This window comes from Emydura macquarii, unplaced genomic scaffold (assembly GCF_026122565.2).
Source record: "Emydura macquarii macquarii isolate MOO-44397 ecotype Brisbane River unplaced genomic scaffold, CSIRO-AGI_Emac_v2 contig_1253, whole genome shotgun sequence".
Classification (NCBI taxonomy): domain Eukaryota; kingdom Metazoa; phylum Chordata; order Testudines; family Chelidae; genus Emydura; species Emydura macquarii.
In genome coordinates this window covers 37,384,772-37,410,893 of record NW_027131390.1, presented here as the reverse complement: position 1 = coordinate 37,410,893, position 26,122 = coordinate 37,384,772, and the positions used below count along the sequence as shown (strand labels likewise).

At 46.7% G+C, this 26,122-nt stretch overlaps 2 long non-coding RNA genes across 2 annotated transcripts; both read left to right on the top strand.

Moving 5' to 3' along the window:
- On the top strand, positions 1-25,858 carry LOC137154029 (uncharacterized). Its single transcript, XR_010920028.1, has 2 exons — positions 1-124; positions 25,583-25,858. It is a non-coding gene; the product is annotated as an uncharacterized lncRNA (long non-coding RNA).
- LOC137154028 (uncharacterized) lies at positions 14,490-15,757 on the top strand. Its single transcript, XR_010920026.1, has 2 exons — positions 14,490-14,634; positions 15,387-15,757. It is a non-coding gene; the product is annotated as an uncharacterized lncRNA (long non-coding RNA).
- Positions 25,859-26,122: the final 264 nt, after the last annotated feature.

Here is a 26,122-nt window from a genome sequence, read left to right as displayed (position 1 = left end):
GCCGCCCCCAGAGCCAGGGCAGCTGGTGCCAGAGGAGCCACCCATGGCACTGAGCTGGAGGCAGAGCAGCAGCTGTGCTGAGGCAGGCCAGGGCCAGGCCGGGACTGGAGCCGTCTGGAGCCAGGTGCGGTGAGTGAGTGGCTGGGGGCAGCAATGTGAGGGGGGCCTGGGCAGGGCGATGCCCCCAGCCCAGAGACCGCGCAGGCTGGACTGGGAGGGGGTCATGACCCCGACGGGGCTGTTGTGCTTAGAAAAGACTAGCAGGATCTTATTCAGGGGGACAAGGCAATACGCCACATTTATTGTACATGTAAGAATATCAAAAAGCAGTCACATTCACACAAACATTCATAAGGTTCTGCAAGCTGGTGTCAGATAAATGCCAGTCCTTTTATGCGTTGCTCGAGCCAGCTTAGTGACTAACTAGGCTGGGCCTGAGGAGCGAGCCAGGCCTCTGTCGGTTGCGAATCCGATGCTCCAAGATGACAATTACAGAATGAGACCCAAAGTTTCCATGTTCTTATCCCATCTTTTATACTTGCTGGCTCTCATGTAAGTCTATGGGCCCTGCTGTGTCATGCTGCCTCTGGGTTCAGGTAATTGCAAGCATGACTATTCTCTTATTTCTATACTTTGTTTGTTCCCAGGGTGGATCCTTCTGTACTTTAGGGTCGTTGATAGGTATTCTTCGGCCTTCAGGGTTAGGGATGGCAGTTGGTGTCTTCACTCCCCTTTCTGTTGTTAGAGCAGTTTAGGTTGGTGTATTTTTATGCCCTGCACATACATTCCTCACTCACACAAAGAGAATTTATCAAGATATTTTTAGGTTCAATAGTACGAGTTTCAGGAAAGAGTCCACTTATGCCACACTAAACAATACTATGCCATTATAACAGTAAAGGAAAAATTTCTATCTATCTCTATCTCACTTATACAATAGAACAAGGAGTCTACTACATCTGTTTTGTTTGCACAGCTCCTGGGGAGGGCTCACAGGGCAACACTGGGAGATGGGCCCTGGCACCTTGGGGGCATGTGGCCACCCCAGAGCCCATGTTCGACCTGCAGTGTCCCTGCAATGCAGCCAGGTCTGGGCAGGGGACCTGTGATGTGTGAGAAGCAGGCTGTGAGCGTCCCTCACATCCCAGAGACGCTTGATGGGGTCCCCAGGCCACTGGGACAGCGTTGGGTGTTTTCCTTTCCCATTTTTCCTAATTTTTTTAATTTGTTGCTATTTAATCAATTGTATTGGTTTGAACAATATGCATCGCTCAGTGGGTCAGGGAAGTATCCAGTGCAGAGAGAGGAGCCCGGGATGGGGACACCCAAGCACCTGCCCTAAGTGACCACGACAAGGTTGGGGGTCAAGCCTTCCCCAGGGATCCTGGGCCCAGCCTTGTCTGGGTTACAAGGACCCTGCCACACAGGAGAGTGGAAGGGGAGCCCTCGAGGTCAAGCAGGGCTTTGGGTAAAGGGAGTGGAGCGAGGACTCAGATCCTTTTGCTAGCCAATTCCACCACAATTACGTGACCGTTCCCCTGCTTATATGAGGTTCATTCGCCGAGTTGTGAGTGCACCGTCCTTCTGTTACATACTCCGGAAAATTGTTTGGGAGACCCCCACACCCTGAACTGTGTCTGCAAGCTAGGGTTATGGGTTTGGGGATTTTATTACCTGCTACCTATTAAGCCTGCGGAGGGACTGACCCTTTTATCCCATGTGTGAGTCTTTTGAGCTGTACTGAACCCAGTCACCCATATTGCTAACTGCTGCACAGGTCATCAAAAACCCTTACAAAGTACGCATATCAACATGACACTAATTTTTACATTTGCTATATCCAGTCACGTGAGTAGGGAAATTCATTGATCTTATCAAGGTGGACATGGTGACCCTGAGAATAGTGCTTTATTTTATATTGGTTATATTTATCTCCTGTTACAATATACTCAACAGAGTAGTTATATTAATGTGTTTGCATTATTTCTTGGGAGTCTCCATCTATCTGGCAAGTAAGTGGGGGTTACCCTGTGATCAGAATTTTCCTCCCAAGCTGACCTGGTGACCCTGCCAGGAAGGAGCAAGAGGGGTTGGAGGTGGCCCAAATAAATTCAGATGCCAAGAAAATAAAGAAGTTACACCCAGCTGAGCTGGAGGCAGGATCCAGAAGAACCCAGGCCTGTCCAGCAAAACCCATAAGGAGATTGGCACTAAAGAAGGTAACCGGGCGAATAGGTTACCTACACAAGGTAATTGGAAAGAACAATCTGAACTATGCATACACATTGCTAGGATATAAATAAACTGTAGCCTCTCATGAAAGAGACTAGGGCATCACAGTGTACAGCTCAATGAAAACCTCTACTCAGTGCAAAGTTATTGCTGTCATTTTTAAAATCACACGTAAGCCCGTAGCTTTCCCTACTGTTAGCAACACTGGTACGAGAGCAAACCAGTGAGTAGGGAGAAGTGGCTGCAGTGCTTGGGAAAGCTGCTGGATTGGCAGACCTGGAAAATGAGGTTTCTCTCTGACATAGCCACACAACAGACACAGCTGAGGCCTGAACTGCCCTGGAAACGAGGGATCCCATTTAACCTAGCAGGTGTAACCTAGCCCAGGGTGACTCTTTGAGTCCTGTTTTCAAAGGTATTTAGGCCACTGAAGATGCAAATACACACCTAGAAGTTGCATCTCACCCCTTACAGAAGAGGGCACTTTTCTGTAAGGTGGGGAGAGGTAATTTCAAATCCCTACTCCACATCAGGCAGAGGGGGTAACTGAACCTGGAACCTGGCAACTGAACCTCCCATATCCCCCCCAAGTATCCTACTCATGGGGTTAAATCACACAAGGGAGTGAGCTCCTAAATTCTTTTAGGGAGGAAGATGGAAACTGGTGATCAAGGAAATTGCAGGAGTAAATATCTACAGTTTGGTGAGGGGTCCTGCTTGTAAAATCTTATTGGCTTAGGAATTAAATAGGAACCTATCAGCAATAAATCTTTACTGAATCTATTCAATGTTTTTTGTGATGTGCTTGGCTAGTGGTTGCTTCTCTGCTTCCTTCACCAATAAATTGTGGATGGAGATTTAAGATATCTGAGGGCTTTTCCCAATGTGAAGCTACAGACAATGAAGCTAGACTTATTGGCATCTGTGAAATATGCTGTCAATGTAAAAATGGTCCAACAGCTTCAGATCCTTCGGGGACAATTCAGTCCCAAGTTCTCTATGTACCTCAGTGCTTAGTGTCAGCTGTCTTGAAATATGAACACAATAAAAAGAATTAAAAAGAGAAAAACAAGGCTAAAAACAGTCTCACTATCACCCAGATTGTGTATATTTCAGTTGATAACAATAACCTTGCACTATATAGAGTGGGCCTATGCTATATACTGTTATAATAAACAAGAGCAACATTACTTTGGTTTTTCCCTTCTTAGAACTGAATGGAGACTGAATGCTGATTTGTTAGTGCTTGAAGATTGGATGAAATGGGGATCTTGTTTCATAAGTCCAGGTTTTTTGTATTTGTTCTGTTTGGACATGCTGTACTTTGTTATTTAATGAGTATTTATATCATATAATAATGTATGGAAAATCTTCATAGACAACGTACAGCCCAATGATTATTCATTGTTATAATGAATAAGTAGGAAATGCCATTAGGAATGATGACGGATAGTCATTGGGTCTTAGTACAAGATTAAGGCTGGCTCTATAGCTTGGTAGTTGGGGCATTCATCTAGCATTTGGGAGACCCAACTTCAAATCTCTGCTCCACTGAGTTGTTAATGATTTCTAAAAATTGGAAAATCTTAGAGTCAAGATTGAGAAAGCATCAACCCAGACTGTTGCCTTCTGTGATGAGATGACTGGCTCTCTGAATGTGGGGAAAGCGGTGAACGTGATGGATGAATGGACTATAAAGTGGATAGAAAGCTGGCTAGATCATCGGACTCAAAGGGTAGTGATTAACTATTCGATATCTAGGGCCACTGGTTTCAAGCGGAGTCCCAAAGGGTCAGTCCTGAAGCTGGTTTTGCTCAACATCTTCATTCATGATCTGGATGATGGGATGGATTGCACCCTCATCAAGTCTGCAGATGACACTAAGATGAGGGGAGTGGTAGATACGCTGAAGGATAGGGATAGGATACAGAGTGACCTAGACAAATTGGAGGAGTGGGCCAAAAGAAATCTGATGAGGTTCAACAAGGGCAAGTGCAGAGTCCTGAATTTAGGATGGAAAAATCCCATGCACTGCTACAGACTGGGGACTGACGGGCTAGGCAGCAGTTCTGCAGAAAAGGACCTGGGGGTTACAGTGGACAAGAAGCTGGATATGAGTCAACAGTGTGCCCTTATTGCCAAGAAGGCTAATAGCATATTGGGCTGCTTTAGTAGGAGCATTGCCAGCAGATCGAGGGAAATGATTATTCCCCTCTATTCGGCACTGGTTAGGCCACATTTGCAGTATTGTGTCCAGTTTTGGGCCCCCCACTACAAAAAGGATGTGGACAAATTAGAGAGAATCCAATGGAGGACAGCTAAAATGATTTGGGGCCTGGAACACAAGACTTATGAGGAGAGGCTGAGGGAACTGGGCTTATTTAGTCTGCAGAAGAGAAGAGTGAGGGGGGATTTGATAGCAGCCTTCAACTACCTGAAGGGAACTCCAGGGAGGATGGAGCTAGACTGTTTTCTGTGGTGATAGGTGAGAGAACAAGGAGCAATGGTCTCAAGTTGCAGTGGGGAAGGTCTAGGTTGATATTAGGAAAATCTTTTTCCCTAGGAGGGTGGTGAAGCACTGGAAGGGGTTACCTAGGGAAGTGGAGGAATCTCCATCCTTAGAGGTTTTTAAGGCCCAGCTTGACAATGCCCTGGCTGGGATGATTTAGTTGGGGTTGTTTCTGCTTTGAGCAAGGGGTTGGACTAAATGATCTCCTGAGGTCCCTTCCAACCCTCATCTTCTATGATTCTTCTATGATCTCTTGGTCTGAACCCACTTGCTACTTTGTGTGTGTGTGGCTATGGACTCTTCCTTGAGAAAGGGAAGGAGAAGGAACACAGATTGAGGACCATAGTAAAAGCCATCAGAACAAATTTACTGAAGTAACCTGAGCTATTTCCTAAAGTTGGATATTCATGAACAGTAGTGAATAGGCTGCATATGGAGAAATTAATGCTCTCTTCAGGCTGGGATCCAATAACAACGTAACTAGCCCAGTAGGGAGCACTTTGTCTCCTAGCTCACGAGCAAAGGAAATTCCCAGGACTCTGGCTATGATGTATTATATATTGCTGATTCAACAGTCACAGAGACAAACTGGGACTCGCCATCCCAGCACCCATCTCCTCCAGTTCTCACTTTCCATCCCCTACCCATCCCCAAACGGCCAATTCCGCACAACGCTGTTCCCTCCTTCTCAGCTTCCTCTTGCCATTCCCCTCTATGGTCCTTAAATATTCAGTTCCCCCAGCACCCACACAATAAATCACCTTAGGAATGAGATCCAGACCGCATCACTCCCAAGTCCTCACATAAGTGGGGCAGAGACCCACATGCCTCATGAAAGAGCTTCCCCATGGTTTCTATTCCACAGGGAGCTACTGATGTTTTCAAAGACGTGAGCTCTGAGTGACGCTTTCCCCACACTCTGCACAGTGATAGGATTTGCTCCTGAGTGGATTTGCTGGCGTGTAATGACGTTTGAGCTCTTCTCGTATTCTGTTGAGTGATTGGGTTTCTCCCCAGTGTAAGGTATCTGGTGGACAATGGTCCCCCTCCAATCTCTGGGTCTTGTTTCACTGGGAGTTGAGTTTATGATTCCTCTCCTGTGCAGTGTGTCTTTGCTGCCTTCCTGGCCTGCACTGAATCTCACTGGAACTTTCCCATTCAAACCCAGGGAAACCTTTCTTTTGGACCTTGCAGCTAACATTTACTATGGTTCCACTTCCCTTCCTGCCGAGTATTCTTCTTCTCACATTTTCTTGGCATCCCAGCACGAGACATGATTCAGTCCCTGAGCTCTAGAGAAGAATCATAGAATCATAGAATATTAGAGTTGGAAGGGACCTCAGGAGGTCATCTAGTCCAACCCCTGCTCAAAGCAGGACTAACCTCAGCTATATCATCCCAACCAGGGCTTTGTCAAGCCTCAGCTTAAAAACCTCTAAGGATGGAGATTCCACCACCTCCCTAGGTAACCTGTTCCAGTGCTTCACCACCCTCCTAGTAAAAAACTTTTTCCTAATGTCCAACCTAGACCTCCCGCCCTGCAACTTGAGACTGTTGCTCCTTGTTCTGTCATCTGCCACCACCGAGAACAGCCTAGCCCCATCCTCCCTGGAACCCCCTTTCAGGTAGTTAAAGGCCGCTATCAAATCCCCCCTCACTCTTCTCTTTTGCAGACTAAACAAGCCCAGTTCCCTCAGCCTCTCCTCATAAGTCCTAATCCAGCCCCCTAATCATTTTTGTTGCCCTCCGCTGTACTCTCTCCAACTTGTCTACATCCTTTTTGTAGTGGGGGGCCCAAAACTGGACACAATATTCTAAATGCGGCCTCACCAATGCCAATAGAGGGGAATAATCACTTCCCGTGACCTGCTGGCAATGCCCCTCCTAATGCAGCCCAATATGCCATTAGCCTTCTTGACAACCAGGGCACACTGCTGACTCATATCCAGCTTTTTATCCACCATTACCCCCAGGTCCCTTTCTGCAGAGCTGCTGCCCAGTTTGTCGGTCCCCAGTCTATAGCTGTGCATGGGATTCTTCCTTCCTAAGTGGAGGACTCTGCACTTATCTTTGTTGAACCTCATTAGATTTCTTTTGACCCAATCCTCCAGTTTGTTTAGGTCACTCTGTATCCTATCCCTACCTTGCAGGGTATCTACCACTCCCCCCAGCTTAGTGTCGTCCGCAAACTTGCTGAGGGTGCAATCTACCCCATCCTCCAGATCATTAATAAAGATGTTGAACAAAACCGGCCCCAGGACCGACCCCTGGGGAACTCCGCTTGTGACCGGTTGCCAGCTAGACATGGAGCCATTGATCACTACTCGTTGAGCCCTATGCCCTAGCCAGTTCTCTATCCATTTTATAGTCCATTCATCCAACCCATACTTCTTTAACTTGCCGATAAGAATACCGTGAGAGATCGTATCAAAAGCTTTGCTAAAGTCAAGGTATATCACGTCCACCGCCTTCCCTACATCCACAGAGCCAGTCACCTCATCATAGAAAGCAATCAGGTTGGTCAGGCATGACTTTCCCTTGGTGAATCCGTGTTGACTGTTCCTGATCACCTTCCTCTCTTCCAAGTGCCTTAAAATGGATTCCTTAAGGACCTGCTCCATGATTTTTCCAGGGATTGAGGTGAGGCTGACCGGTCTGTAGTTCCCTGGATCCTCTTTCCTCCCTTTTTTGAAGATGGGCACAATATGTGCTTTTTTCCAGTCCTCAGGGACCTCCCCCTGTTGCCACGAGCTTTCAAAGATAATAGCCAATGGCTCTGAAATCACCTCAGCCAACTCCCTCAGCACCCTCGGGTGCATTGCATCCGGCCCCATGGACTTGTGAATGTCCAATCCTTCTAAATAGCTGTAAAAATGCCTATGGAAATGCCACAGGGAAAAGGGTGCATGCTTCCCTGCTGTAGCTCATCACTCATTCCTGCCCTCCCCACTGCACATTCCCTCCATGAATCACAGGTTCCTTCTGAACACCTTCAGACTCCCCAGTAAATCCTGCCTTGGAGAGAAACCCCTCTCTGTCCAGGGACTAAACAGGGCTGAAATCTTGGATAGCGTTTCTGGCTAGCAGCTAATCTGGAAAACAGTTAGCACTGATGAAGAACTGCCATTGCTCAGCAGAGCCAATGAGATGGTGAACTTACACAGTTCCGTCTCATCCCAACAGCTTCATTGGAATTAAAGCTTTTCCTTTTAACTCACATGCAGTGTGTGAGTTAGAATAAGTTATTCCTCCTAATGTGGGCATTTCCCAGGTTTTCCTTTCCTTGAATGTTTGGGGATCAAGGATACAAGTCTCTTTCTCTCACTCTATATGGGTGATCATGTTGCATTTGGGTATTGGACATTCTGCCCTCAAGACAGGACACAGAGCAATGAATGGTCCCTTGAATATTAGCTGAGACATTAATACATAGAACATCCCACAATTGTAAACCCGTCTCCTCTCTCTGCTGTGGGTGGCAGTAGGGGAACAGGGACATGTAGTCTGGACAGATGGCAAATGTCCATGGAGACTCTTTGGGAGCATAACAACCTGGTGGCGGATCAGTCCCTGGTACAGAGAGACATCCTCTTTCTGTTAAGCGCTGATGGACTTTTGTTTTCTAACACAGATATATGTTCTACTCTAATTTTTATTCCAGAGGGGTAGCCATGTTAGTCTGTATACAACAAAAACGAAGTGGGTTGCAGCCCACGAAAGCTTATGCCCACAGAAATGTGTTAGTCTTTAAGGTGCTACAGGACTCTCATGGTTTTTTCTAATTTTTGTGCTGCCCCCAGGAACTGTAAAATATCACCTGTTGTCCAGGAGAACATGAGTGTTGAGGTTCTGCAGGTTTCCATACCACATACTTCTGATGAGAGATTCTGTATTGACCCTGGTTGTACACTGACCAGCTCATACACGTTTAACACATAGAAAACCCTTTTATTACAGCTACAGTTTACATTCTTCACAGAAAGATGTGTAAGAGGGACATTCCCTAACAATAAAGAGAGACACATCATTTCCAGAGGCGTTTGCAAACCTATAGCCTAAAACAGCAGGAAACAGACACGGCTTATGGCACTAACTCTTGCTGCTAGCTCACACTTTTGAGAATTGAAGGGGAGGGATGGAGAACAATGGAGCCTGACTGACACTCAGATCCAGGGCTTAGCCCAAGATTCCTGCTTTGTTTGTTTGTCTTTGTATTAACTGAGGCAAATGGTGTGACTAACAGAGGATTTACTGTAACTAAATTGAGACATGAGCACACATTAGTGTTTCAATGCCAAACGAAACAAAGACTTAACAGTCAAATAAGCTGCACTTAGAGTAACTTAGATGCTATTATAGGATCCACATTTCTTATTTACTTAAATGAAGCCTATTATCCCAACTCCACCCTTTAGGTGAGGGGACCATGAAGCCCCTTCGAAGGGACCAAACTCTGAACTCCCCACTCTTGCATCACTCAAGCAATGCTCTAATTGAAATCTAGGGGAGGTTTGAATGATTAGGGACTGAAGGATTTGACTGAAGGAGAGAAGCATTGAGTTTGCACTGGGGCCAGTCTTGAGTAGGGGATTTACAATTGAAGTAATTGACATTGAAGTCATACAGTCACTTTGTTCCCACCTTATTCCCCGGGACTTCTAGGGACACCCAACTCCATACTAAGCTCACCATTATGTTTCTGAATCAACTTTTAAATTTAAAAAAGTTGAGGGAGGATGAAACATGAACTAAAACAAAGGTGAGAGTTGATAAAGTGCAAATCATGACACAGAAGCCCAATGACTTTTTTTTGGCAGACTTACCAAATTAGTGACAGAGAAAAGAGATAGAGGAGTTAGACAAATGAAAGAAGTTTAAAAGAAAACTTAGGTGAACTAGAATGCTTTGCAATAGATGAGGACCTTGATATAAGGGGCATTACAGAAATATGGTAAACTGAATTCTCCCCCCTCCCCCCCCCCAAAAAAAAAAAAAAAAAAAAAAAAGCAATGGAATACTATATTACCTGGTCGCAAACTATACAGGAAAGAAAAATTAGGCTGAAGAAGTCAGGGGGTAATACGCTAGCTAAAGGATTCCATAGAATATAGCAAGAAAAAAATTCTGAATGAAGAGGACCACACAGTTGGATCTCTAAGGTTACTAATCCCAACCTGTAAGAATGTAAATATATTATATTTTGTTTTCTGTTAGAGGTAGTCCATGCAATCTGTGGGTGGCAATTTCATTTCTCCCGAGTATCATTGAGATGTCCGTTTTTGTCCAGAAATGTGCCATGGGCAGGGAGGAGGAAGACAGTGGAGTTCAGCATGTTTGCATACAGCCATAACAGGGTAAATCATGTGGAAGCTAATGCAGCATCCTGTGAATTCCCCCATGGCTTCTGACCCAATCCTGGTTGCTGTTGGCTGCAAACTTTTCCTAAACCAGGAACTCCAGAGAGGTCGTTACTTTGTGAGGAAGGGCATATTTTCCAGGCCACCTTGATAGCGGACCAGCCCCCTCTCCTATTAGTTTGAATACTTTGGCAGCCCACACTGCAGATTTCCCACTAGCAGCTTGGAATAACAGCTCCCTTTGCCAGTTGGGCACCACAAGAAAAGTTCTGTACTCCAAAATGTGAAAAACCTGAAATGTAGCTTTCTTCATGCAAAAGTTCTGGACCACTGCTTGTCATCCGAGATCCACATGATGATGTGATCCCACCAAACTGTGCTGGTCTATATAGGGGAGCATCAGTGGCTCTGCAGATGTACTGAGCAGCATCTGCCAATGTGTGTCTGCCATGCCTGGGTACTCCTCCTCTTCTACCTCCTCCTCCTCCTGCTGCTCCCTATCATGAAATCTCTCCGGTACTGTTGATGGGTCAGAAAACACCACCAAAATGTCTACCTGTGCCTCAGAGAGCTCTGTCCAGTTCCTGACACAGGAGTGAAAGTGCAAGGAACAAAAGTTCTTCAAAAGGCGTCTTCTCCATGTTGCTGGCAGGGCACAGACCAAAAGGACTCCCTGCCAGGCTGCGTTGGCAGGCTGTTCTAACTTCCTCTAATGTGCAGGATGAGCAGTAAACTTTTCCCATAGTGTACCACATTCCTAAGCCTAAAATGGCCACATTTGGGAGGGTGCTAGGGACCGTGGGAGATGTTTGGTTTGACTCAGTTCTGTGCCCTATTGTATGGACACCAGAACTCCAGGTTCAAGCCCAGGTTAGAAAAGTCTTAACATAGGGTTAAAAATCAGTGTAGACAGTCAAGCCTAGGGTTCAAGACACAGGTCAGCTGACTCAAGTCCTACTAACCCTCTGCTTACATTGCAGTATAGACATACTGCCTGCGGCATGGGGCAGCCCCCCGGGATACAGAGGCTGATGAGTCTCTGTGCCCTTGTGTCAACTCATCACATTTCACTACCAAATACTCAACAGCAGCAGATTTTAACTGCACCTAGGCAACCTCACTGTTGTATCTTAATCCATTTTCAGCACATTGATACCACACTGCGAAGCACTTTACCGGTGTTGATAGATTATATTATATTAGATTTTGATATTAGTTCATGCAACATGCAGTTTCCCAGGGCAAGAATAATAAAATGTTTAAGAAATTCCTGTCATTTGAAAATTAGACACAACTGTCCACCATTGAAGCTGACAGAGGAAAGCAAGAGATGATGCATGCTATATTCTGTGACAGCCCTTGTCGTATGAAATTTCTTTAAGGGACCAGAACAAAGATACTATATTTGCCTGAGGTGTTACCAGATTTGCCCATCACCTTGGGGTTTGCTCATTTATTAGGGTTACTTTCCTGAAAGGGGGTGTGTGATTCTATTAATGTACTGCTGGTGTTACTTGTGTGTTCATATGGCTACAAGTCCCCTCCCAATGGAGCTATCCTGCAGGACCTAAGGTTTTCAGGGCTGTGTTCCTCCAGCCCCAGATTCAAATAAACCCCCCACATATACACACACACATTCCAGATTAACCGAGTGCATCTGAGTGGACTGGGCTATCAGCACTCTCAGCTGACCCCTTATATGTCTCTGAACTCAGCAGGCTGGGTGACACAGCATTTTCAGCGGTCACCCTTATATGCCCCTTTGCGTTGCACCAGAATAGAGCACACTTCTGAGCAGGCTGGGTCCAAACAGCACTTTTCAACTGCCCCCTTATTTGCCCCTGGACTCAGGTGAGCCAGAGAGAGTTGGGGTTTTGCGCCCTGGTTTCCCAAGAACACAGAGCTGACAGGTAACAGAGGCCAATAAGAAGTGATTTTGCTGTGATGGAAACCCAGATACTGGGCAAAATATGCAATTTCTGGCTGGGAAATGATGGCCTATTGTTTCCAGTAGCATCCCACAGGGAGAGGATGTTTTGTCAAGCGGGGGGGGAAGACCCTGTATGAAGCTGTCGATGAATTAAGTGTGACTATTCATTGAAGATAAGCAGCAGATAGCCACCCCAGGGAAAATGGTCCAGAGAAATCAATGCTGATTTCCTGCCAGAATTCTTTTGACAGGTCAGACTTTGGAAGTGGGATATTTTACTTGCAGGAACTGCTTCTTGGCATGGGAAGTATTATGTGAGAATCATGGCGTGCACCTACTTGTCTGTGGCCTGGGAACCAGACCAGCTCATGAAGGAGCTGTTTAGTCTTGGTAACACAATGATTTTCTTCATAAGCAGGGGCATGTGCTCTTGGTGGCATTGAGGTTGGAATGATGAGCCAGGTGCTGGCAGTAGTATCTCCTTTAGGAAGGGGTAGGGCAATCGTCCACATGCTGTATGAGCTATGCTGATAGACTGAAGGGAGATATTTTCTGGGCTGCTTGTGCTCACTTATTGAGTCCTGGAATGAGATCTGGATGGGAGAAGGTGAGAGAAACTCATAGATTTTGGGTAAGGGGGGTATAGTAGGAAGAAGGGGCTGGTTGGGTCCAGAAAAGATGCATGTAGGAACTATTGCCACATCAGCAGTTTTCACATCTCAATGTATGCAAGACGATCTTTCAAGGTAGCTATTAGTGAACTGAGTGTGGAAGGAGGAGACTTCCAGAGAGGTGGTGAGACGCAGGGCAATGTGTACATGAAGGGGGCCAGCTTCTAAGGGCAGGTTGCAGGAGAGGGCCAGTCACCAATGTGCTGTGTTACTGGGGGTGATGGAGCATGGACATGGGGTAAAGGAAATTAAATTTGTCCTAGGAGTATTCACATACAGTGGCTGAAGTGTGTCTGTCCCCAGAGTTACTTCCCTATCTCAGTGGCTTTAACAAAGAGAAGGAAACATTTCCCTGCTTTTCAGTTTCACAAATGCCACTCGCTCTAGCCTGTATTTTGTTTCTTTAAACACTAAAAGCTCTAGCCCATGCTTAATGTCTGCTGTAAATAGAAGAAATCCTGAGACATCACTGGTGCAAAGCCTGGCAAAGAGCATCCCCTAGTGGGCACAAAGAATCCCACTGAGTACTTCAGTTAGGCTGTTCTCCACCTCTCTGCAGTCAGGTGCTGGGGGGATTTATTCTCTCTGTGGCTCACATGCACCAACTCCTGCAAGCACTGATGTGTTTCACGGGTGTGTATCACACAGGGGAGATTAGATTCTGATAAATTCTTCTCTCTGGACTTGTCCTTTCCCCCCATTTGCGATTGCATTAATAGGACATGAAAAGACTTAAAATACAGGCTGGAGGGAGCATGTAAAGCATCTCCCCCTTCTTGCACTATCTACCAGACAGCCGGTCACAGTTGCTGTCTCTGGATTCAGGACTGCACCCTCAATACCCCTCAGGGGGCTCACATTGCCCCAAATGGGATGGAAGAAGCAGGGCCACATTCCCACCCATCTTCTGCACTGGTCCATGGCATGAGCCTAGTGCACTGGTTGCAGAGCTGGTTGACTCATCCTGAAAGATGAACCAGAGTTCCCCGTGAAGCCCAGTCCCCCCCTGAAATGCCCTCTGGAGTAATGCAGCTCTGCATGGACCAGTGCCTCACTGGCCCCCTTTGGCCCATAACCAGTTCTCTCCCATACTACATGCACTGGTTTCCAGTTGGAATTAAGTCAATTTTCTGGCAGTTTAGTAGCAATGAGACATATTGTTTGGTTGAATAACTCCTTTGATTTTCAGTGCACAACCCTGAGTGCAACCAAGTCAACTGGAGAGGATCAGGGAGCACAGGGCACATGTACCCTGAGGAAGTGGTGACATAGGGCTTGTGCCAGTGCTGATGGCAATTAATCAATAACAGCACCATGTTCCTTTTAGCTGTTCCCTCACTATGCCCCTGCGTTACATTCAAGCAATATTCAAGATTGTTTTCCTCAGTGTCCTATCACACTACCTGAAAAAGGATTTCTGTCTGTCTCTGTCAGTATTTTATTATTTAATGTTTATATTGAGGTAGGCCTAAAAGTCAAAAACAGGTCGAGGCCCCATTGTGCTAGGCCCTGTATGTAATCCATGGCAGTTGTGTCTATGTCACACACATCTCTATGCTATCTGATTTATGTTTTTGCAGCTGTGATGGGGCGTATTTCCCCTGCACTGGCCCAGCAGGGGTTAACTCCATCCTGTGGGCCAAGGTGGCCATGCCCCCTCAGCCCTGTTGGGCATGCTCCAGCTGGAACCCAGGTATAAAAGGAAGCTACTTAGCTCACTTGGGGCTGATCGCTGAAGCGGGAGGACACAGGTTGCTGGATCCAGCCCAGGAGCTGCCGAATCTCCAGACTGCGGAAGCCAGCCACGCCGAGACCAAGGCGTACACTTGACAGATGATAGAAAACGCCCTAGAGGAGTCGGAGCTGTCAGGAGCCACTCAAGCTGGGGGACCCAGAGGCACCAGGAACACGCAGACCACCACCTGAGAGAACAATGTAGGAAGTGGCCCATTGGGTCAGACACTGTCAACATGTTGCAGTGGAATCCCCGCTGACCCCAGTGGCAGAACCCTCTGCCACTGTTAGGACCCTGGGCTGGGATTCAGTGGTGTAGGGTAGGCCCAGGCTCAGGTCCCTCTACCCCTGCTGCCAACCCCAACCCTGGGGTAGCAACCTCAACACCTTAGACCTGACAGCCTGTGTTTGCAGCTATACCCTCCCTAAAAGCCAGGGTCCCTTTAGACCAGGCCTGAGCTCTTAGACTGTTTGTTGCCCTACCTGAGGACCTGAACCCCATCCTACCTGAAGGCCCAGGACTGCTATACTGACTCTGACCATTAGGCCACACTGCCTGGGGACTAAGGGCATCCAAGCCGACTCAGCCATGGGCCTATAGCCACCCTCAACCTGCCCCTCAAAAGGGGATGTGTGACAGCAACCCAGCCCTTTAAGCCACACCTAGGGTATCTGCCCCAGTTCTTTCTGCCAGCCACAATAAGGAATACTTTCCTTCTTGCCTTGTGCATATGTTTATGGGGAGCCTAGCAATTGCTGGAGCCAATAGGGCCTGGTAGCTGACTTGCCTCCAAGCCCAGGGTACAACTGAGTATCTGAAATAGCTGGATGTATCATGGGCTTGTCTACACAGGGAAGTTGATTTGCAGTGAGTGCAAAGCACAATAGCTATTCCTGATTATCTCCCTGTGCAGGCGCTCTTATTCTGAAATAAGTGTTTTATTCTGAAATAGCTTTATCTACTTCTTGCACTGATGCAAAAGAGTTTGAAGGAGCGAGCCCTGATGCAACGGGAATTAGGAGGCCCTGAGGAAGGATATGTCCACAAGGAAGCAGTCTGGAGAGGATACTGTGGAAGGATGGTGAAGAAAGTCTACACCTGCTCTTGTTTAGGGGTCCAGGCTGGGACATCCAGTGAGGGTGGGAGGGTGTGCCTCTCTTTTTACCCTCTGCCAGTAGGGCAAATGGATGCTGAGCCCAGGAGGGGGTAAAAGAGGAACGCCAGCCCAGTGAAGGTCAGAGCACTGTGTGGCCTGTGCAGGTTCACCTCAGCCAGTGGAGGAAGACAGTCTTGGACTCTTCTTACCCCCAGAAGATGGGAGTGGATGTTATGATTTGGCTGAAGGGCTAAGCCATTATGATTTAGCTTTCTCCGGTGGTGCTGCCATTTCTCTGGCCACTGCCACTATCAGAAGATGTGCATCATCATCCCTGCTTAAGAGAGACCCTCCCATCCCCAAACATGCTGGGCAAAGTGCACCCCAAGGTAACACCACTGAAGTCCATGCAGTGTCTCCACGGTTGGTCTGGCCCTTCAGATGTTCTGCAGGAAACACTGGGCTGCTGGCAATGAGGCCCCATGGAAATGGCAATGAATGGCAGCTGCTGGTCGAGCACTCTGCTCCACTTTTCCATCTCATGGCCTACAGGAGCCATTTGGGAAAGACTGTGACATCTCCACTCATGCCACTGGCAGCCACTAAATAGCCATGACACTTGATGCTACAGCTGACATGCAAACTTAGTCTCATCCAGTCTTAGCTTCCCTGCAAACTAAGGGGACAGACTTCTTCTCCAGCATCAGCTGCAGGAACAGAACCGACCCAACTCACATTCTCTTCGATCGCCCTGTGATGCACTCTGGTTCCGGCGGACAGCAGCCCTGCTGCTCTTCTTGCCCCCTGCCCCCTTGGTGTCAGTCTGTGTCTGCAGCTGCTAAAAACAGTGTGTTTTGTAGCTTAGGGGAACCAGTGCATGGGAGCTACACTGAGGTGTGAAGACAAGGCACTTCAGGTTTGTTGCCAGGCAAGGGCAGCTCTCCACCTTGGCCTGGGATTCAGCTTGACTCGTTTCCCACTAAAGTGCCTTGACTCGCTCAAGTTAGTTACCCTGAGAGGAAAACCACACTATTTTTAGCAGCCAAGACAAAGCTTTAGTCTCTCTTAAGCGGAAGAGAGGCTCTGCTGCCCCAGAGCAGATCCATTCCCATAGGTGCTCCATCGGTTTTTGTATGTTTGATATTTTTGTCCAGCAGGGCCTGTCCAAGAAGATGCCCCCATCAGAGATGCTCTGTTGTTTGGGTGGTTGAACCAACTCGGTCTTGCTAGACTGCCATCATTGGCCTGATCCCTGTGTCTCGCTGGCGGGATCTGTTAGAACTGTCTGGTCAGGCAGGCCCCCTCACTTCCCTTTGCAAGACGAATGCACGATCTCAGATGTCATATGCCATTAATACCGAGATACACGTGGTCTCCTATTGTCAGACTCTCTAGGCTATTTCCACGGGCCACAGTCGCGTTTGACTGCAGCCCCAACTTGGCGCTACCGCTAGCCCTCGAGAGGCAATTTTAAAATAAAAGCACCTGATTCCTCCATGGGTTAGCACCCCCTTGTTAGATGGTGAGCACCCCCAGGATGCTTATGAGCCTGCCCACTACCGCTGTGTGCCCCTTCTCTGCACACATGACCCCACACTTTCATCCAGACCTTCATCTTTATTTTAGCACTTTGTCCTCTGAATCAAGTGCAGCCGACTCTTCACACAGCTCAGGGGTGTTGCAGGTGCTGTAGTTTCAGGCGATACCCAGCAGATGGCTGTCGAAGTCCGTCCTGTTAAATAGCCATCTTGCCGGTATACAGCACTCACAAGGGTTGGGTGAGCCCTGCCGAAGGCTGGACTAACCCTGTCATGGGACACTCACTGTGAAGGGACAGGAGCAGGAGCAGTTATTAAAGTGAGGCTGAAATGGGAACCACTGGTCACCAGGCGATAACTGTCGGTGTGTGATGGTACCACATGCAATCACCTAGGAAATTAAACTGGCCACACCAAGATCTGCAAACTCCACTGACTTCCATAGGAGCCTCCCACCTCTGGCAGGACCTGGGCCTCTGGACTTGGACCTTGTGGTAGAAACCAGGGAGCACAGGACGTTCCCCTCTGCAGTATTAATTTAGAGATAGGTGCTGGAACTAGGAGTGCGGGGAGGGGAGGCTGCTACACCCCCTGGCTTGAAGTGGTTTCCATCATATACAGCGGTTACAGTTTGGTTCAATGGCTGTCAGCACCCACACCATACAAATTGTTCCAGTGCCCCTGAATTTAGATGGAATAAAGTGTCCAAAGAGTCAGAGGTGTTAACAAGTCCCTGGGACTGTCCAACATTGAAGTGTTAAACCAGGTTTGGGGTTTAGTACTGAGATCTCAGCCTGTCCCACACTGCCCATAGCAGACACACCATTTAACAGATTTCTACCTTTTATTGAAGATGCAGGAAAGAAGGAAAAACATTTAAAACATTTGAAATGTAAAGTATTGAGTAAGACTTTCCTTTAATGCTATTCCTTGTTCCCTTTCCTTTAGTTGGAGGGAGTTTAATAAGGAATCAAACCCTTGCATGACAATCTCTTAGCTACATATCAAAGATGGTAATAACTGTACTTTTGGGAAAAGAGAAGTTAGTTGATATGGGCTGGAACTGTTGTATCTGATCCTATTCCCTTTAAGATAAAACTTTATGAAAAGGGGGACAGAAAAGAACATGAATGATAGAAAATGCAGCTTCTGTCTCTGGTATTGAGTCTCACTGCAACCTCATTGCTGGAAAAACACAGGCCCAGCCCATGGCAAAACGTGGCAAACGCGTACCAACCTGATGCTGGTCAGGCGGTTTAGGGCATTGCTTTTAGTTATCTCTCTGGTCACAGGCTTATAGTAGTGTGGCAGAATATGCAGTCTTGGCCGGCTAAGCCAGACTTTTATTACATAGAAGGAAAAAGGAGAAAGATGGGAAAGAGAAGAAATTAGACAGGGAAGGAAAAGGACATACTAGGGTGTGGAGAGACAAAGTCATACATCCCAGGTGGTATTTCGGATTTAGCCAGAGCCGTGGTGATGGTGATGTCATCTGGTCCCTCTCCCTGGCCTAGTCTGGTCAGGACATCTCTCAAGATCAGGATGACAAAGGGAGTATTGTCACGCTGGATCCCAGAAGATGGAGGGGGCGGCAACCATGACGGTGAAGCTCACTCCTTCCTCTTCTTTCAGTCAGCCAGTGTCCTGATGACCAGCTCTTTCCCCCAGAGTCTGGTTTTGGGGACCCCGATAGATGTGATGGGTGGAATAGCCCGTCTCTTCATTATTTTGTTCAGCACTTAGGCTTAATTTCCAACACAACAGTTTTGGTCCATTGATTTCCAGTCCCACACATCTCTTGTTTACCAGGCAGGATCTTAGCACAGTTCTTGAGTTATCTCAGTAGCCTTTTTGTTTGGACTAATTCTGTTTTACTGTCTTCCTTTTACACCTTTTCCCACCACCGTTTATCATTGTCTGGGACACTATATGAACATTTACTTCTCACAGCTGAGTTCACAGTCAGGGTAAATGGCATGCCCCGTTATCACAACACCGCCCCGTGTTGGGAAGGAGATGATGATGGACTCAGGGCACCAGGTTAGTTAGCACATTGCTTGTGACAGACAGTCATACCATCTGCCTTTGCCCATGGACCAGTGGCATGACTGCCTGACTTCAGAGAGCAGCGAGAGAAGGAATGAGTTCATCCAGGCAGGTAGCATGGTGCAGCCTTGTACAGTCCCTGCACACGCTAACGTGCTATAATCACTACCTGTGATGCTTCCACTGGCACTAGCTTATTTCTCCAAAAACTGCCCCTGCTGCTGACACTGCTGACCTGATGGTAGCAACAGTGGCAGCTGGACAGGGTCCAGGCAGCCATGTCATATAGATGTGCTCTGAGCAGAGTTAGACCATATGGAGTTTAAAATGCTAGCAGCTGCATGGAACCCTCTCTACACCAGCTCTCAGCACTGCTATCACAAGGGGACCTGAACTGGTGGTGGCAGGGATGGGAAATTGGAGGGAAGATAAGCCCCGTGAGCACTAAGGCAATGGGGATCTTTGCAGTATTGGGCATGAGGCCAACAGGAAGTGGTGTAGGACCAAGCCCATGGGGAGTACAGTGAAAAGTATGGCGTATTTTATTCCATATATGTTGCTGCTGTTTCTCATAGACCATAACCCAGCTCTTCACTGTTGGCTGGCCATGTGACTTCTGTGGATGCATTCATCTGCCAGCAGGATCTTTGCAGATTCCCAGTGCCATGTGATACAGATAATTGCACGAGAAAAGGGAATATGCAGAGACGTCTGTGAGAACGGATGGAGGCATCTTCAGAAGGGATCCCCAGGGACCTGTCTCAAGATGCGGGGATAGGAGTCATCCTGCTCCGACAATCCAGTCAATGTCTGGCTGTAGATTTTCCCAGAGCTTTTGCACTTTTGCCATTTCCCAGGTCAGTGTTTGCTGAATCATCTTTCTGGCACTGGCTTATCTCTGATATACTTCTGTTTATAAAGTCCCGTAGAGGCAACGGATAACCATGATCTGCAAAAAGAAAGACACAGGGTTTGCTCCTTTGCTTCTTTTTTATGGACAAAGAGGGTCTAAGAGGGCTTGTTTTGTTCTTATTTAAAAGTGCTTTTCTGTTTGTTTTTTACAAAAATTCAGGCCTTATTTATCCTTTTTATTCTGGAGGACTCTATGGAGGCCTGGAGAACTGGTAGGATTAGACCATCAAAGGTGCCATGCAAGTGAAAGCTGATCAAGTGAGAGGCAAAGTGACCTTTATTCACACTGTTTAAAACTCTTTGGGTTTTGTTTGGTTTTGTTAACACCTATTCAGCTGAGATTACTGGGAGAAAAGCTCTCCATTGAAGATTCAGCACCATAGAAAATCCCAAAGGATTGGAGGACCGCCAATGCAGTGGTTCCAATATTTATAAAAAGGGATGAACCAGGCAACTATAGACTAGTTAGCCTGACATTGATCCCAGGTAAAATAATGGAACAGTAATTTTTGCTAAAATTAGAGGCTAAAAATATAATGAATGCCAGTCAGCATGGTTTTGTCAGACAAACCTGTTGGGTCTAGTTGGTAAAGGCAACTGTGTTGATATAGAAAAGTTGGATTTCTCCAAGGCATTTGACAAAGTACTGTATTACATTTTGATTAAAAACTTGCATTACATGGAACTAACAGGGCACATATTAAATGGAATAAAAACTGGATGACTGACAGATCTCAAAATGTAGTTGTTAATGGGGAGAAATCAATGAGCAGGGCTATTTCTAGTGGGGATCGGGGGGATTGGTTCTATATTTTTATCAACGATCTGGATGATGATATAAAATCTTCGCTGGTAAAGTCTGCAGATGACATAAAGATTGGTGGGGGAGTAAATAAGGAGGAGGACAGGTTACTGTTACAGCATGAACTGAATTACCTGGTCAAATAGTCACACTCCAACAAAATGTGTTTAGTATAGCCGAATGTAAGGTGATATACCTGGGAACCAAGACTGCCGGTTATAGCTACAAGGGAGGAGACTCTGTCTAGGAAAGCAGTGATTCAGAAAAGGATATACGGGGTCATCATAGATAATTGCCTCAAAAAGAGCTCTCAGTGTAATGCCGTGGCAAAAAGAGTTAATGCGATCCTTAAAAAAGGGAATATGAAGTAGAAGCAAGGAAGTGATCTTGCCTCTTTACAGACTATTTCTAAGATGACTATTAGAATACTGTGTCCAGTTCTGGTGTCCGCAGTTCAAGAGGGATGTGGATAGGACAGAGTTCAAAGGAGGGCCACAAAAATGATCCAGGGGCTGTAAAACAAACCTTACAATGTGAGATGTAAGGAGCTCAATTTATTCAGCTTATTGAAGAGAAGGTTGAGAGGTGATTTGATCAAAAGAGCTGTGATAGTGGGAGCTTTTCAACCATGCTGGCAAAGGAGGCTGGAGGTTAAAGTTAGACAAATTCAATCTTGAAGTAAGACACACCAGCAGTGAGGGTAATTAAACACTGGAGCTAGAACTGGGTGAAATTTCTCAGCTGAAACTTATTCACCAAAAATGCAGACAAAACAAAACGTTTTGGTTTTTTGGACTAAAGTCACAGGGGATTTAGGTGTGATTCACAAAATGGTGCTAGTGGTATCTTACAAGTTGTAGTCTAGTGGTCAGTGCAGTCACCTGGGATGTGAGACCCACATTCAGATACCTATCTTGGAGCATCCTGAGGAGCGTCTGAACTACCAACCTATTGGGTATTCTGAGGTAGGGCTCTCTCAGGCCTGGTCTATACTTAGGGGAAATTCGGTGGCAGTCGACAGGAGTTACGCAAGCTACGTAGAGTAGCTTGCATAACTTACGTCAACTTCTTAAATCCTCTTCTGCGTGCCATCTCCACTACGCTGCGCCAACGGGAAATACGTACCCGTCAACGCAGCACTACACTTTTTTTGGAGGTGGTTTTATTGAATCGACTTCCGGATCGATTTGAGCGGGTCTTCACTTCCACTCAATCGATCTGGATAAATCGATCTGACGGCAACGAATTTGCCGCCATCAGTGAAGACACACCCTAAGTCTCCTTGAAACTGTTCCACTTTGTATGAAATACTTAGTCATAGGTGCAGGGACTGGAATCTGGACATTCCCAGTGAAGGTTAAAAGAAGATCCTGTCTTCTTCAGTTTTGTGACTCTGGCGGCGCCCTTCATTTCCTTGGCTTTTGTTAAAAATGCTGGGGGAAAATATTTTTCATTTTGGGTCAAATAAAATGTTTCATTTGACACAAAGCAAATTTTTCCAACTTTTCAATTCACCAAAAATTCAGAAAATGTTCGGTTCTGGTTTGATTTTTCAGACCTTCCAGTGACCCAAAAAAGTTAGTTATTCTCACAGTTCTAATTAGAGCAGCTGCCCAGGGGAGGTAGCCCCCTCATCACTATCACTTGGCGTCTTTAAGAGAACGTTAGATGCATTTCTAAAAGGTATGCTTTAACCCAGCTTCTGGGAGACGGTCTGGGATCTGTGTGCGCAGGGGCTGGGCTGGGTGGTCTTTGGAATCTGTGAATCCCCCTTTTTATTCCCTTCCTTCAGGGGCCATGGGGAGGACAGAAAAGCCTGCACTGCCCTCAGTGTGCTCATTACACTTGCAGCTCTGCATTAAGATAATGACTATAATCAAGTCTCATGCTTCAGGGCTCCAGCCAGCCACCTACAGATGCCAGGAAGGGTTTGTTTTCCTTGATATGATGCACATTTGGCCAGATGTCATCTGGATTTCTTTTCAGACAAGACAATCTATTGGGCCCCTCTGGCCTTAAAGTCTGTGAAACTCTCTGAAACCCTATCTCAGTTTGGTGAAAGAAATAGAAACATCCCTGTGCCATGTTTCTAAGAAGTGGTAAAAATCTGTGTTAGAACGAGAAAATGGGTCTTGAGTTTCTGAAGATTTAAAATAATGTGAGTCAAATGGATCACCTAGGAAACGAAAATCTCCTACTACCCACTCCATGGATGCTGAATGACACAACAAATTATTGACAGGGTTATCTCAGCAGGGGCTTGGAAGGTGCACTCTGGCATGTCCACGGTGGGGCTAACGTGTCCCAAATTGTATGCATGGGTCCCTTTGAAACCATATTCTGCCCATCTTTGCCTTTCACAGGATCACAGGCGTAAAGGGTTCAAAATGACCTTGAGAGGTCATCACCTCCAGCCCCCAGTGCTGAGCCAGGACCAAGTAAACCTAGCCCATCCCTGACAGGTGTTTATCCAAACTATTCTTAAAAACCTCCAGTGATGGGGATTCCAGAACCTCCCATGTTGTTAGAAAGCTTTTCCCTAATATCTAACCTAAATCTCCTTTGCTGCAGACTATGCCCATTGCTTCTTGTCCTACCTTCACTGGACCTGGAGAACAATTGATCGCCATCCTCTTTTTAATAACTCTTAACAGATTTGAAGACTGTGATCAGATCTCCTCTGAGTCTTCTTTTCTCAAGACTAAATATGCCTGTTTTTGTAACCTTTCCTCACAGGGCAGGGTTTCTAAACCTGTTATTTTTGTTTTGCTTTCCTCTGGACTTCCTCAGTTTGTCTACATCTTTTTTAAAATGGTGCCCAGAATCAGACACAGTGCACCAGCTGAGGCCTCACCAGCGTCAAGTACAGCAGGACAATTACCTCCCATCTCTTACATACGACATCCCAGAACAATACGAGCCTTTTTTGCAACTGCATTACACTGTTGACTCGTATTCAATTTGTGATCTGTTATTGCCCCCAGATTCTTTTAAATAGTACAACCACCTAACCAGTTAGTCCCCATTTGTAGTTGTGCATTTGATTTTTTTCTGCCTAACTGAAGTACTTTGCACTTGTCTTTATTGAATGTCATCTTGTTGATTTCAGATCAATTCACCAATTTGTCAAGGTTGTTTTGAATTCTAATTCTGTCCTCCAAAAATTCTGGCAACCTCTCCCAGCTTGGTGCCATCTACACATTTTATAAGCACACTCTCCACTTTATTATTCGAGCCATTAATGAAAATATTGAATAGTACCAGACCCAGGACTAACCCATATGGGACCCCACTAGATACACCCTCCCAGTTTGACAGTGAACCATTGATAACTATTCTTTGAGTATGGTTTTTCAACCAGTTGTGCACCAACTTACAGTAATTTTATCTAGACCACATTTCTCTAGTTTGCTTATGAGAATGTCACGTGGGACTGTGTCAAAACCTTATTAAAAATCAAGAAATACCATATCTTCTGGTTCCCCCCATCCAGTCGGCCAGTAACCCTGTCAAGGAAGGAAATGGGGTTGGTTTGCCATGATTTGTTCTTGACAAATCCATGCTGTCTATTCCTTATCACCGTATTATCTTCAAGGTACTTACAAACTGATTATTTAATAATTTGTTCTGGTGTCTTTCCAGGTATTGAAGGGAGGCTGTCAGGTCTATAATTTCCCAGATCCTCTTTGTTCCCCCTTTTAAAGACAAGTCTGTGTTTGCCCTTCTCTAGTCCTCTGGGATTTCAGCCACCCTCCACGAGTTCTCAAAGATAACTGCTAACTCAATCCTTCCACAGCTTTTAGCCAACTGATCTGATCTTACAGGATCTGAATAGAGCTATGTGTGAACTGGTGTTTCTGTCTCATGAAACTTTTCAAGATTTTAAAAATTTTCCCATTCATGGGGTGAAACTGGGTCCTTTTAAAGCTTTTTCACAAAAATAGGGGAGAGACACCCCATTCTCCCTCACTAATCGTTTGGTGTTTAGGACACACTGCTAGATTGTGGGAGACCCAGATTCAAATCCCTGATTCAGATCAGGGAGTGTAACCTGCCTCTCCCACACCCCAAATGAATGCCCTAACTGCCTGGCTATTCTGGGATCCCCACACCACAGAAATTCCCCCTAGGACTTGGGAAACTTTTCCTGGACAGAGTTTAAGCAAAACCAGTCTGTTCCCATGAGAAGCTTTGGCATTTTCCAGTGACAACCTGCTTTGTGAGACATTTCCTGACCCAACTCTAGTTCTGAGCTAGGTCAAGGGGACGTGGAGGCTGCTGGCCCAACAGCAGGTATGAAGGTCTGACATCACCACCCGACTGCTTCCTAAAAAGAGCAATCTGCTGCATGCTTGTTGTCCACTGTTGTTTATAGTATCAGAGAAAGTAGACACAGCCTGCTTCCCTATAGACCAGGGGTTCTCAAACAGGGTCACGAGGTTATTATAGGGGGATCACAAGGTATCAGCCCCCATGCATGCGGTAAGGATGACATAACATGGGGTGGGGGTCATCACTTTTGTAGGAGGGTCATCAAAACCTGAAATGTTTTCAAAGGGGGTCCCAGCAAAAAAAGTTTGAAGGCCCCTGCTATAGACCTTACCTTCTCCCCCTTCATCCCACCTCTCCCCTTCTCTGCGGTGCCATTCCACCCTGAGGACGAGTGCACACTCCCACGTGTGACCTAAGGAGGGTGCAAGGGCAACCCACTGGTGACTGTGTGTTACGTCTGAGGTCCTTTCTGCTTCCTCCAGAGGCCAACACAGCTCCCTCCAGTGCAGACTTCTCCTGCCGCATCCAGTGCAGACTACATCTTAACAGGGAGATTGTCGCATGGACGCCTGCCCTCCCACTGGCAATCCTGGCACATTCCCACAGAACTACAGCAGGCGCTGACATGGCACAGGGAGGGCACGAAGGAGTTGCCTGTGGGTTGCCATCTCCAGTGCACTGAATGTCGTGTCTTTAGTGAACCAAGCTCTTCTCGCTGTCTCCTTTTGCTCTTCAGCCCTTCTCCCCGCCCATCTGTTCTGCTCCTTCAGCTGGAAACAAGGAGGAGCCGGAACTAGGGGACTAGTCAGCTCTGTGCAGAGATCCCAGCTAGGGCTTCCTACTCCTCCCTAGAGCGCCAGGTGGCAGCCACCAGGGGGGTTGCTGTAGCAGGGGTCATGCAGCGCATCTAGCATCCAGCAGAGGGAGCCTGCAGATTGGATGGAGTCGGGGCAGTCAGGGAGGAGGGGGAAGGACCATGTGCCCTGAAAGCCCCCCACCGACCGACCACCTCCTTTCAGGCC